We start from the raw sequence: 14,081 nt of genomic DNA on the forward strand, positions 1-14,081 counted from the left end.
TTGCATTGGCTCATTTTTAGCTCTGGGAAAAGCAATTTTATGTTGCTTGCTGACATATGAAATTTTTGGTGTAAAACACGGGCTTGTTCATGAGGATACATGTAGGTGCCATGGCTTGTAAGCGTATCAAAGGTTACTGCTATTCCATAGGCAGCATTATTCCTTGCCACAGTTTCAGCCTCTTCCTGATAGGAGGCTTTCCACTCTAAAAACTGTGGTCTCGACAAACTGCTTTGAGCAGTGTAACCCAGTCAAAATGAGTTTGAAGGTTTGCTGCCCATTGTGTGAGCACCTGTTCAAAGTAGGAGAGTCAGGACCTGACTCTTGAGAAGCCTTTTTTAGCATAGTAAGGTCTTTTATGGGTGTTGGAATCCAGAGCCTGAATTCTGCATCTGCTCCTACATTAACAGCAAACGTGCAGGTGGGATGGGGTCTAGCATCTGCCCTAAGAGCTTGGGGTGCCTGAGTACTGACACAAATGTGGGGATCCTCACTGGGTGTGGATGGGATGACCTGGCATGAGTTATTATATAGAGGTCCTGTAAGTTCATCCCACGGGTATGTGGGGGGTGGCTGACTAGGCATTACTACATTGTTTGCTACTTTGTATGCTACATTGTTTGCTACCTTGTATGCTACATTGTCATTTTCACTGTCAGAGCTCTCTCTCCCTAAGTCATCAACTGTTGTCTGTGAGACAGGGACCTGGAGTGTCAGGCTCTTACCACTCAGATTCACTATGCTTGATAATCTGCACGGGATTCTGAGAGGGGGGTATCTTTCCCATGTCTGAGTGCTTAAGAGCAGCATGGCATTCCGACTCTAGCCAAAGGAAGACAGGCACAGCACTGCTGCAGTAACAAAGCAAATTCCTAGCACCTCAGCTCTTGATGGCATTTTGCAGGGGTTCCCTACATTAGACGAACAGACAGTGGTGTATCAGATCGTAAGTATGTCCTGTGCTTAGTGGGGGACTTCCTTGATTCGTTAGGTCAAGGTCGTATGCCCACACAGTGTCTCCGGAGTGTCACCTCTCTCGAGTGAGGGAAGATGACTTGGTTCCGAATTCTGGGATGATCAGTCCCTTATGTGAATTTGCTGGGCGAACCAAAAGTAAAAGGAGGAGCCAAGAAGTGACGTACACTTCTGGGCAGTGTGTGCCTAACCTCAGGTCACTTAGACCGAGGATAAGGACAGGAAAGGGGCGTTAGGAGGGGGTTCTGTGCTCACCCTCACAGAACTGAACAGCACACAAAACACCGAGGGGACTTCTTGCTGAAATCCAGGGGGGACCTTGCCGAGTCCCACAAGCTGTCTCTTTCTCAGTCACATTGGCGTGCCAGATGTTGCTGTTGATTTCTCAACAATGTTGCAGTGGATTTGTTTCTGAGAGGAGGAGCATGGTGGGGACAAGAGGCGCTGAGTCATCACACAGACCCCGGGAGTCGGGTGAAAGCAGGCTTGAGGCAAGCAGCCCACAGACTCATTTATTTCAGTTAGTACAACAGCTTATATAGCCAAGACCAGCCAATCCGGTCAAAGGATGGTCTATGCCCCAACCAATCACAGCTTGTTTCCAGGCAGTTTCCAAAGCCATCCAATTACAGCCTGTTGCCAGGCAGGCTCCATTTGCCAGGTGGGTTTCAAAGCCATTCCTGAGTAACCGATGCTCGCTTGCCAGCAGCCATCTTGGCATGGCCTTCTCAAAAAAAGAAAGCACAGGCCCCTCTCTCGGGGTGAACCCATTCCAGGGCATCCTGCCCTTCACAAAGAAAAGAGAACTCTCCCTGGGGCTCCTGCTGGCTTCTCTGGGATCGGTCGCATTATCGAGAAATTCTCAAGTTGCTTGTACTTTTGAAGTAAGTGAAAATAATTAATAAATATGCTGAATCAGTGACTCTTTTCAGACAAAGTAGGATGCCCTCATTAGCTGTTGACCCTTGCATATCTATGTTCTCAAGTTGAGGAATGACTGGTTGGGAGGGATGGGGTTGAGATGTCAGTCTCTCCCAAGTCACAGGCAAAGTGCTTAATGGTAAGAGGAGTTCTCATAGCATTAAAAGAGAAAAGAGAAAAAAGTAAAAGTAGTTCTGGAGCTGGCGCCGCGGCTCACTAGGCTAATCCTCCGCCTTGCGGCGCCGGCACACTGGGTTCTAGTCCCGGTCAGGGCGCCGGATTCTGTCCCGGTTGCCCCTCTTCCAGGCCAGCTCTCTGCTGTGGCCCGGGAGTGCAGTGGAGGATGGCCCAGGTGCTTGGGCCCTGCACCCCATGGGAGACCAGGATAAGTACCTGGCTCCTGCCATCGGATCAGCACGGTGTGCTGGCCGCAGCACACCGGCCGTAGTGGCCATTGGAGGGTGAAGCAAGGGCAAAGGAAGACCTTTCTTTCTGTCTGTCTGTCTCACTGTCCATTCTGCCTGTCAAAAAAAAAAAAAAAAAAAAAAAAGTTGTTCTGGATACCATGCCAACTATTCTGTTACAAAACATAAATGCAAAAGGAGAATTTGGAAGAGTTCCACATTCCTTACCAATATCTTACTGTTACTACATGGCTACTTTTGAAACATGCAAAATTAGGCACAATGATCAGACTGTGTATCTTTATCTATTTTTTTTTTATTTTGTGCTCTTGGCTATCATTTAATTTCCTGGTTGTAACTAACTAGTTCTCCCATGTAATAGTTCATGTTGGATATTCTCCAAACTATTCCAGGTGCCATATTGTCTCTCTTTACAATGCAATGCTAAAATACAAATTTATGAGCCTCTCCCCCCTCCACTGATGGTGGCAGTGATAATAACATTTATTGAACACTTGCTATATTCCAAGCACTATTAAGTTACTGTTGAGTACAGTATATATTTTAAATCTCATAGCCTAATGCAAAGAAGAATTTGGCATAAGCACAGAGAAAATATTTAGTTAATTTGGCATTAAAATCAAAATTGGCTCTCACGTCACAATACTGCATAACTTTAACAGATTTTTTTCAGAAGAATCCTTTGTTACAAACTCATTTGCATGTGTGAAATCTTGCTGTGAACCTGCATAAAGAGGAATTAAAAATTAATGTAGTGTGTATTACGTCTCTGCCACATAAGAAAGACCTATATGAACTCCCAAAGCCTGTCATTCTATTTCATATTTAAAGAACAGACTAAATTTATGTGTACAGCCATCTATGATATCTCTTGTCAATTCTGAAAGGCTCAAGAAAGGTCATATGATTATTGTGGTGTGTGTGTACAACTTAAGCCATCCTAAAATGCTGAAAAATCAAATTAAAACAGTACAAAAAAAGCAGAAGTCTTAGTATATTGACTCAGCATAGAAACACTCCAAAATAAAACTGGATGAAAATACATTTGTAATAATGACAAGCTGCTAATGCAAAATGTGAAAAAAATGTTGGAGTTGCTTATGGAAAATGTAAATCCCATTATCATTATTTTCTGTATCAACGTATTTGAGTAGCAACTAATTCTCATAATCAAATTGTTCCTAGTAGGACAATGAACAAAAAGTATTTGTATTCCAAAAGAACCAATGATTATACCATTATTTGAACAAGTAGGAGTTGGCATTATGATAAATAGAAAACTATTTAGAAGTCCTATAACATTTTTAAAAAGGCAGTTAGCATTTATTGAAGCTACATTTAAATTCCTAATATATCTCAAAATGTAAATATATAGAAATATGAAAAGTCCAGTGAATAACCATGATGACCATGTTTTCTGAACTAAAATTTCATAAATATACAATAACAAAGGATTATTACTTTTCATTTGTAATTATTCTAAATGGGAAGTCAAGTACACACTGCACATCAATTCATCTCTCTTTCTGGAAAGGGAATCATTTTAAATTAAAGCTATATCATATATACTACAGCTAAAACTTCCACTGATGTAGACTTCTAAAAATCTTTGGTGGGCAGGCATTTGGCACAATTTGTGGAATACCCACATTGTATATCAGAGTGCCTGGATTCAACTCCCAACTCTACTTCCAATCCAGCTTTCTGCTAATGCACATCCCGGGGGGCAGCAAATGATAGCTCAAGTACATGAATCTCTGAGGCCCATGTGGGAGAACTGCATGGAGTTCCAGGTTCCTGGATTTGGCCTGTCCCAACTGTGCCTATTGCAGGCATTTGGGGACTAAACCAGTAGATGGGGATTTCTCTCTCTCTCTCTCTCTCTCTCTCTCTCTCCCTCCCTCCCTTCCTCCCTCTCTCCTTCCCTCCCTCCCTCTCCCTCTCTCTCTCTGCCTTTCAGATAAAATAAAAATAAAGAAATAAATATTTCCTTTTGAAATTTTTAATTTTTTCTTCTTTTTTTAAAGTCATACTTTGAAGAATTCTCTTATTGGGCAACTCAGAATATGAAGGGATTGAATTAACAAATGGTTCTGGAATAATTGAATATCCAAATGCAAATTATAAACTTTACATTTTACCACAGAGGAGAATTCCATAATGGATAATTAGGGAAAAGATGTACTGCTGTAAACTCTGGAGAAATACAGAAAAAAGGGAGGAAGTGCATCCATGGAGCCACGGAGAAGGTGCAGAGCAGACATGTAGCAATGAACATAGAAACCACACACATCCCTGGCATCAGGAAAATGGAACTGGAGCAAATGTCAGCTTTGGAGATCAAGCTGAGAGCAGACTGCAGCAGCCCATGCAACTGGTGATATAACCTAAGGAAGAGCCTTCTGGACCACACTGTCTGGCCTGCAGCCCTAATGAGGGTCAAGGTACCCACCTAATCAAGCAAAAGAAAAGTGTGTTTGTTTTCTCCCCATTCCCCTGATGAAGATACTGAGCAACTGGCAGAAGAAGGCACCATTTTGACACAAGTAGAGGCTGAGGTGTCTTTTGTGGGCACATTTGATCAGGATATATTACCAGAGGGAAAAATCTACATTCATCACTGACTTTGAGTCTCACTGGAAGGGTTGACAGAGTGCTAGGTACCCATGTAAGACTGTGAAGTAACCCATCCACTCAATTTTCACAGGCTCCAGGGCTCAAACTCTCAAGCTAGAGCACCCAAAGGCACTGCCTCTGGGAACATGTCTGCTCTCTGTGGACAGGAAAATGTAAATCCTCTGCACCTTGTGACTGTGAGAGCTTTGTGTTCTATGACTGTGAGAACTATGTGGTCTATGTGGTTGCACAATTAGACTCAAGTTAAAGCTGGATCTCTGGGCAATTAGTGTGTCTGATGCCAGAGGATCAGAGCTCCCTGCCTTCCTGGGTGGGTCATTTGTAATTCATGTGACAACGTGAGTGTTGCCCCCACTGTAGGCTAACGGTGGGCATTGATCACCTGGTAAGAGAGGAAGTGAGGAGCTGATTACACCAACAGAGGTGAACATACACACCATACTGCTGACAATAGAGGAGATCTACCACACCCAACTTGGCTGTCACCAGGGATGCTTGCCCCACACTGAAGCACTGATCAGAGCTCCCTGTCCACAGTCAGTACCAATGTTGATTAGTACTTAGTCCACTAAGCCATAGAGGCATAGTTCAAAGCTAAAATCCATCAGAGAAGAAAACCAATAAGATCTTCCACAATTGCCTAAAAATAAACACAGAAATCTAAGAATCAATAATAAATAAGACAACATAACTTACTCAAAAGAAAATAAAAGCACTTGAAGATGAAAAGATTGATGAAATGCCTGAAACAGAATTCAAAGAATGATCAGAGGCAATTAAAAACAAACTCGCAAGTTTAAAAAAGTCCATAAGTGGATTTAGAAAATATTTTTCATGAAACTGAGGTTTTGAATAGAAATCAAACTGAAATATTAGAAATGAAGAATTCAATATATCAAATAAAAATTATAGTGGAAAGCCTTACAAACAACATTGGTGTGAGAAAAGAAAGAATATCTAAGCTAGAAGACAATTTTTTTAAATATTTCAGTCAGACCAAAAAAAAAGAATTTAGAAAAATTAAAAACAATACTTGATATTTCTGAGATAAAATCATAAACTCAACATATGGGTGTTAGGAGTTTGTGAAGATATGGAAAGCAAGAATTGGTTAGAAGGGCTATTATGTAAAATAATCATAGAAAATTTCCCCAAGTTGGAGAAAGAAAGGGACAGGAAGCACATAGAACTCCTACCAGACATGACCAGAAAAGATCTTCACCATGTCACATTATAGTCAAACTGTCCATAGTAAAACATAGAAAAGATTTTAAAATGTGCACAAGAGAAACACCAGATTACTTTCAGAGAATATCCAATTAGACTTACAGCTGATTTCTCATCAGAAACCCAATAGGCTAGGAGAGAATGGAGAGGTATGGTCCAAGTCTTAAAAGAAAAAAAAAAAAACAAACCTTCTGACCCAGAATACTATAACCTTACAAAGCTTTCATTTATTAATTAAAGTGAAATAAAGACCTTCCATAACAAACAGAAATTGAAAGAATATCTCACCACTCATCCAGCCTTATAAAAGATGCTTAAGGATGTTTTACACAGGGAAACACAGAAAGATAGTTATCATTATTAAACAATGTGAAGACAGAAAATATCCCAGTAAAAGTACAAAAGAAGTCCAAAGGAAATAATAGGAATATTTATGGGAAAATGGCATGGCCAAGTAGTTACTTATCAATAATCACCTTGAATGTAAATGACCTCAACTCTACAGTTAAAAGATACAGGGTGATTGAATGGATTAAAAAACAAAACTCATCTATTTGCTGCTTATAACAAACACATCTCAACAACAAGGATAGACACAGACTGAAAGTTAAGGGATGGAAAAATATATTTCATGCTAACAGAAACCATAAAGAAGCTGGTCTTGCCATCCCAATATTGGACAAAATATACTTTAAAATAAAACTGCTAAAAGATATGAAGGAGGGCACTATATAATGATTAAGGGATCATCTCAACAGAAAGATGTGACTATAATAAATGTATATGTACCAAAAGCCAGGGAATTTGAAAATTTAAAACAAATGTTTTTGGATCTAAAGGGAGGCATAGACTCCAATATAATATTAATGGGAACTTTAACATTCCATCCTTGTCAATGGACAGTTCAACTAGACAAGAGTTCAATAAAAAAACAACAGAGCTAATCTTCATTATGGACCAAATGTATCTGATAGCTACAGAACATTTCATCCAAGAAATGCAGAATACACATTCTTCTCAGCAGTGCATTGAACTTTCTCTAGAATAGATTGCATACTAGGCCATAAAGCAACTCTCAGAAAATTCAAAGAAACAAATCATATTTTGCATCTTTCCTGATTATAATAGAATGAAGCTGTAAATTAACACCTCAAGAATCTCTATAAAATGTGCAAACATGTGGAGATGAACAACATGCTCCTGAATAAACAGTGGTCATAGAGGAAATCAATGTTTCCTAGAAGTGAAGGAAGATGAAAACACAACACAACACATCAAAACGTATGGGATACAGCAAAATCACCATAAAGAGGAAGAGTTATAGCAATGAGTGCCTACATTAAGAAATTGTAAAGGTATCAAAAAATGTGCTGTCTACACAGCTCAAGGATCTAGAAAAACAACAAACCAAACCTAAAATTAGTAGCAAGAAAAAAAAATAATTAAAATTAGAGAAGTTATAAACAAAATTAAAGCCAATAAAACAATACAAAAGATCAGTGAAATGAACAGCTATGTTTTTGAATAAATAAACAATATTGACAGAACATTGGCCCAACTAACCAAAATAAAAAAAGACCCAAATTAATAAAATCTGAGCTGTAAAATGAGGTATATCAACGGATACCACAGAAATAAAAGGAATCATCAGGAATTACTACAAAGACCAATATCCCAAAAAATTGGAAAATCTGAAACAGATGGATTCCTGGAAATGTACTATACCAAAACTGAATCATGAAGATACAGGAAGCCTAAACACACCAATAATGAAGATAGAGATTGAATCAGTAATGAAGACCCTCCCATCAAAGAACTGTACATGACTTGATGGCTTCACTGCTGAATTCTATCAAAGTTCTTAAGAAGAACTAGTTCCAATTCTTCTAGAATTATTCAAAACAATTGAAAGGGGAGGGGGGAAACCTCACCAACTCCCTCTATGCGGCCAACATCACCTTAATTCCAAATGAGAAAACAATGCAAGAAAGATAACTATTGAGCAATTCCCCTGATGAACATAGATGTAAACATCCTCAACAAAATATTACTTCATTAAATTCAACAACACATCAGAAAGTTCATTCATCTATACCAGTGATATTAATTCCATATACACAGGGATGTTTCAACATATGCAGATCAATAAATAATAAATCACACCAGCAAATTGAAGAATAAAAACCATATGATTATCTCAACAGATGCAGCAACAACATTTGATAAAATATAACATCCTTTCAAGATAAAAACCTTGGCAGGTGCCGCGGCTCACTAGGCTAATCCTCCGCCTTGCAGCACTGGCACACCGGGTTCTAGTCCCGGTCAGGGCGCCAGATTCTGTCCCAGTTGCCCCTCTTCCAGGCCAGCTCTCTTCTGTGGCCCGGGAGTGCAGTGGAGGATGGCCCAAGTCCTTGGGCCCTGCACCCCATGGGAGACCAGGAGAAGCACCTGGCTCCTGCCACTGGATCAGTGCGGTGCGGCGGCCACAGCGAGCCGGCCGCGCCGGCCATTGGAGGGTGAACCAACGGCAAAGGAAGACCTTTCTCTCTGTCTCTCTCTCTCACTGTCCACTCTGCCTGTCAAAAAAAAAAAAAAAAAAAAAAAAAAAAACCTTAAGCAAATTGCTTATAAAAGGAATATCCCTCAAAAAAAAAAAAAAAAAAAGAAAGAAAAAAAATGTGTGACAAACCTGTGGTCAGCTTCATAGCGAATGGGGAAAAGTTGGAAGCCTTTCCACTAAGATCTAGAATCAGACAAGGATACCCACTTTCACCATTGCTATTCAATATAGTCCTGGAAGATTTAGCCAAAGCCATTAGGAAGGAAAAAACCAACGGACTACAAATTGGAAAGGAGGACATCAAGCTATCCCTGTTTGCAGATGACATGTTTCTTTTATATAGGGGAACCAAATGACTTTACCAAAAGATGACTGGAACTCATAAGAGTTTAGTAAAGTGCCAGGATACAAAATTAACACACAAAAATCAATAGCCCTTGTATACACAGAAAGTGCCATGGCAAAGAAAGAATTTTTAAGATCAATATTATTCACAATAGCTACAAAAATCAAATGCCTTGGAATAAGTTTAACCAAGGAGGTGAAATATCTCTATGATGAAAATTTAGAACTTTAAAAAAGAAATAGAAAACACAAAAGTCAAAAAATTTTCCATGTCCATGGATTAGAAAAATTTTATTACCAAAATGTCTATACTACTGAAAGCAATTTGCAGATTCAATGGAATCCCAATCAAAATATCATTTAAATTATTCTCAGATCTTGAAAAAATGATGCTAAAATTCATATGGAAACACAAGAGACTCCAAATAGCTAAAGCAATCTTAAATAACAAAAACAAAGCCAGAAGTATCAGATTTCAAGTTCTACCACAGGGTAGTTCTAATCAAAACAGCAAGGTACTGGCACAAAAATAGATATGCAGAACAATGAAACAGAACAAAAATTCTGAAAATCAATCCATGCACCTACAACCAACTAATCTTTGACAAAGTAGCTAAAATGAATCCCTGGAGAAAGGACAGACTCTTCCACAATTGCTGCTGGGAAAATTGGATGTCTACAATCAGAAGTATGTAACAAGACCCCTACCTTACACTTTTTACAAAAAATAATAAACTCAAAATGGGTCAAGGATTTAAATCTATCACTTGATACCATCAAATTACTAGAAGAGAACATTGGAGAAACTCTGCAAGACACTGGCAAAGGCAAACACTTCTTGGAAAAGACCCCAGAATCACAAGTAATCAAAGCAAAAATAGACAAATAGGATTACATCAAGCTGAGAAGCTTCTGTACTGCAAAGGAAACAATCAGCAAAGTGAAAATTCAACCCACAGATTAGGAGAAAATATTTACAAACTATGCATCTGATAAGTGATTAATATCCTGAATCTATAAATAGCTCAAGAAACTAAACAAATAAATCAAATATCAAAACAAATAACCAAATTAAGAAATGGGCAAAAGACTTGAATAGGGATTTTTCAAAAAAGGAAATTCAAATGACTAACAAACACCAGAAAAATGCTTGAGATAATTAACCATCAGGGAAATGCAAATCAAAATCACAACGAGTTTTCACCTCACCCTGGTTAGAATGGTTTTCATACAGAAATCAAAAACCAATAAATGCTGATGAAGATATGGGGAAAATGGAATCCTTATCCACTGCTGGTGGAAATGTAAATTAGTACAGCCATTATGGAAGACAGCATGGAGATACCTCAGAAAGCTGAAAATAGGTATACTATATGACCTTGCAATCCCACACTTGGGAATTCAGCCAAGGTAAATTAAGTCAACAGATATACTCACCATGTTTATTTCAGCTCAATTCACAATAGTTGAGATATGGAATGAACCCAGATGTCCAACAACTCATGACTGGATAATTATGGAATATACTTAGTATGGAATACTACTCATATGTAAAAAAGGATGAAATCCTGTCTTTTGCAACAAAATATATCCAACTGGAAACCATTATACTTAGTGAAATAAGCCAATACCAAATGAAAAATGCCATATGTTTCCCTGATCTGTAGTAACTAATAGAGTAGAAAAAAAAAAGAATGCATAGTAGTGACATTGACAATTTGAGATTCAATGATTGCTTACAGCCCTTGTGTCTACTGTTGAAGAATAGTGTTTTTTTTTTTCTTTTCTTCTTACTATTTGTTGAATCTCTTTACTTAATGTAGGGTTAATCTTATGAGTAGAAAATAAACTGAAAGTAAATAATTTTAAAAATTGAGAGAGGGAATAAGAGAGGAAAGAGGAAGAAGGATGGGTCTATGGGCAGAGGGAGGGTAGGGTGGGAAGTATCACTATGCTACTTAATCTGTATATATGAACTACATGAAATTTTTTCACCTTAAAATTTTAAAACTAAAAAAGAAAGTATACAAACAAAATAAAAAATAAAAATACATTTACTGTAGAAAATATTACCTAGAAATAGATCCTGAACCTAAGTGAAGACCCAAAACTTTAAAATTTCTAGACATTAACAGAACAAAATCAGCAAAGATGTATTAAGGAGGAATCAAAGAACATAACCCATGAAATAATACTCTGAGAAAATGCAAAAAGTATTTTTTACTTCAAACAGAGTGTAAGAAAATGAAAAATCTTCATTTTAACATATAGTTAATTTTAAAAAACTAGTATTTAGAATATGTAAGGCATCCCTACAACTCAAAAAAAATACAAATGACTCAATAAAATATGGAAGAAATATTTGAATAAAAAATCCACCAAATAGTGGCAGGCATTGTGACATAGCATGTAAGGCTGCCATCTGTGGCACCACTATCCCATATCTGTGCCTGTTTGAGTCCCAGCTGCTCCATTTCTGATTCCTGCTAATGGCTTGGGAAAGCAGCAGCAGACAACCCAAGTGCTTGGGCCACCACACCCATATGGGATATCCAGATAAAGCTCTATTCTCCTGGTTTCAGCTTGGCCCAGCCCCAGCTATTGTGTTCATTTGCAGAGTGGACCAGCAGATGGAGGATATCTCTCTCTTTCTCTTTCTCTCTCCTTAGCCTTTATTTCTCCCCATCACACCCATAAATTTGCCTTTTTTTTCATTTTTGATTATCTTAATATACAGAAGATCAGCTTAGTATACATTAAGTAAGGATTTCAACAGTTTGCTCCCACACAGAAATATAAAGTGAAAAATAATAGATGATTTTTTTAATGATGATGAAATCAGATCAGACCTATTGTCATGTTTAATCCCAGTGAGAGTCAAGTTGGGAGTTGATAATTTCTTTTTTTTTTTTTTTTTTTACAGAGGATCAGTTTAGTATGCATTAAGTAAAGATTTCAACAGTTTGCACCCCCATAGAAACACAAAGTGAAATATATTGTTTGAGTACTCGTTATAGCATTAAATCTCAATGCACAGTACATTAAGGACAGAGATCCTACATGAGGAGTAAGTGCACAGTGACTCCTGTTGTTGACTTTACCAATTAACACTCCTGTCTATGGCATCAGTAATCTCCCTATGCTCCAGTCATGAGTTTCCAAGGATATGGAAGCCCTCTGAGTTCTCCGACTCTTATCTTGTTTAGACAAGGTCATAGTCAAAGTGGAGGTTCTCTCCTCCCTTCAGAGAAAGGTACCTCCTTCTTTGAAGACCTGTTCTTTCCACTGGGATCTCACTAACAGAGATCTTTTGCCAGAGTGTCTTGGCTTTCCATGCCTGAAATACTCTCATGGGCTTTTCAGCCAGATCCGAACGCCTTTAGGGCTGATTCTGAGGCCAGAGTGCTATTTAGGACATCTGCCATTCTATGAGTCTGCTGAGTATCTCACTTCCCATGTTGGATCACTCTCCCCTTTATTTATTCTATCGGTTAGTGTTAGCAGGTACTAGACTTGTTTATGTGCTCGCTTTGACTCTTAGTCCTTTCATTATGATCAATTGTGAACTGAAATTGATCACTTGGAATAGTGAGATGGCATTGGTACATGCCACCTTTAACTTTGCCTTTTTTTAAGATTTATTTATTTATTTGAAAGGCAGAGTTACAGAGAGGTTGAGACGGGGGGGGGGGGTCTTCCATCTCCTGGTTCACTTCACAGATGGCCACATGGCCAGATCTGAAGCCAGGAGCCAGGAGCCAGGAGCTTCTTCCAGGTCTCTCATGTGGATGCAGGGGCCCAAGGACTTGGGCCATCTTCCACTGCTTTCCCAGGCTACAGCAGAAAGCTGGATTGGAAGTGGAGCAGCTGGGACTTGAACCGGTGCCCATATGGGATGCCAGCACTGCAGGCAGCAGATTTTACCAGCTACACCACAACACCGGCCCAACTTTGCCTTTAAAATAAACATTTTTTTAAATCTACCAACTAATATATATAACTATCAAATGAAAATATGAAACGAACTCCAATATTAATGGCAATATGGCAAAATAAGATGAGATACCATTACACACACAAAAAAAATGAATAACAGTATAAAAGGCTGGCAAATGCTCCTAATGAGCACCTGGAAATCTCATACATTGCTGGAGGAATTGCAAAATGGCATAGCAACTTGAAAAAAAGACTTTTTTTAAAAAAAATTTTATTTATTTGAAAGGCAGAGATGGGGGAGGGTAGGAGAGGGAGAGAGGGAGAGAGCTTCCACCCGTTGGTTCACTCTCCAAGTGGTGGCAACAACTGGTGCTGGTCCAAGTCAAAATCATTAGCCAAGAGCTTCATCCAGGTTTCCCACATGGGTGCAGGGGCTCAAGGCCTTGGGCCATCCTCCACTGTTTTCCCAGATGCATTCGCAGGGAGCTGGATCAGAAGTAAAGAAGCAGGCACTCGAACCAGCTCCCATATGGGATTCTGTTACTGCAGGCAGTGTCTTCTACACCACAGTGCCGTCCCGACATTTTCTCATCTAATTAAACCTACACTCATTTTATAACTTACTGATTTCTTTCTTAAACATTTATCTCATAAAATGAGAGCATGTAGACCATGAATACTTGCCTATGAGCTTTTACGACAGCTTTATTTACTGTAAGTAAAAACTGAAAACAACTCATGTGTCCATCAACTAGAGTATAGTTTCAAAGCAATAAAATAGAATGAACAAATGTTACCCACAAGACCATGAGTGAACACAAAATCATCAAGCTACTTAAAAGAAGTCACACAGTTGGCCAGCAGCACGGCTCAATAGGCTAATCCTCCGCCTACAGCGCCGGCCCCCCAGGTTCTAGTACCTGTCGGGGTGCCGGATTCTGTCCCGGTTGCTCCTCTTCCACTCCAGCTCTCTGCTGTGGCCCAGGAAGGAAGTGGAGGATGGCCCAAGTCCTTGGGCCCTGCACCTGCTTGGGAGACCAAGAGGAAGCACC

General features: G+C 39.1%; 1 long non-coding RNA gene across 1 annotated transcript in view; it reads left to right on the top strand.

Annotated features, from left to right (window-relative positions):
- Positions 1–1,664: 1,664 nt before the first annotated feature.
- LOC127482962 (uncharacterized) overlaps positions 1,665–14,081 on the top strand; it is a 71,015-nt gene continuing 58,598 nt past the window's right edge. The window contains exon 1 of the long non-coding RNA XR_007908930.2: positions 1,665–1,859. This is a non-coding gene — a long non-coding RNA (uncharacterized lncRNA). The remainder of the gene's footprint in view (positions 1,860–14,081) is intronic.

Source organism: Oryctolagus cuniculus, chromosome 4 (assembly GCF_964237555.1).
Source record: "Oryctolagus cuniculus chromosome 4, mOryCun1.1, whole genome shotgun sequence".
NCBI lineage: Eukaryota > Metazoa > Chordata > Mammalia > Lagomorpha > Leporidae > Oryctolagus > Oryctolagus cuniculus.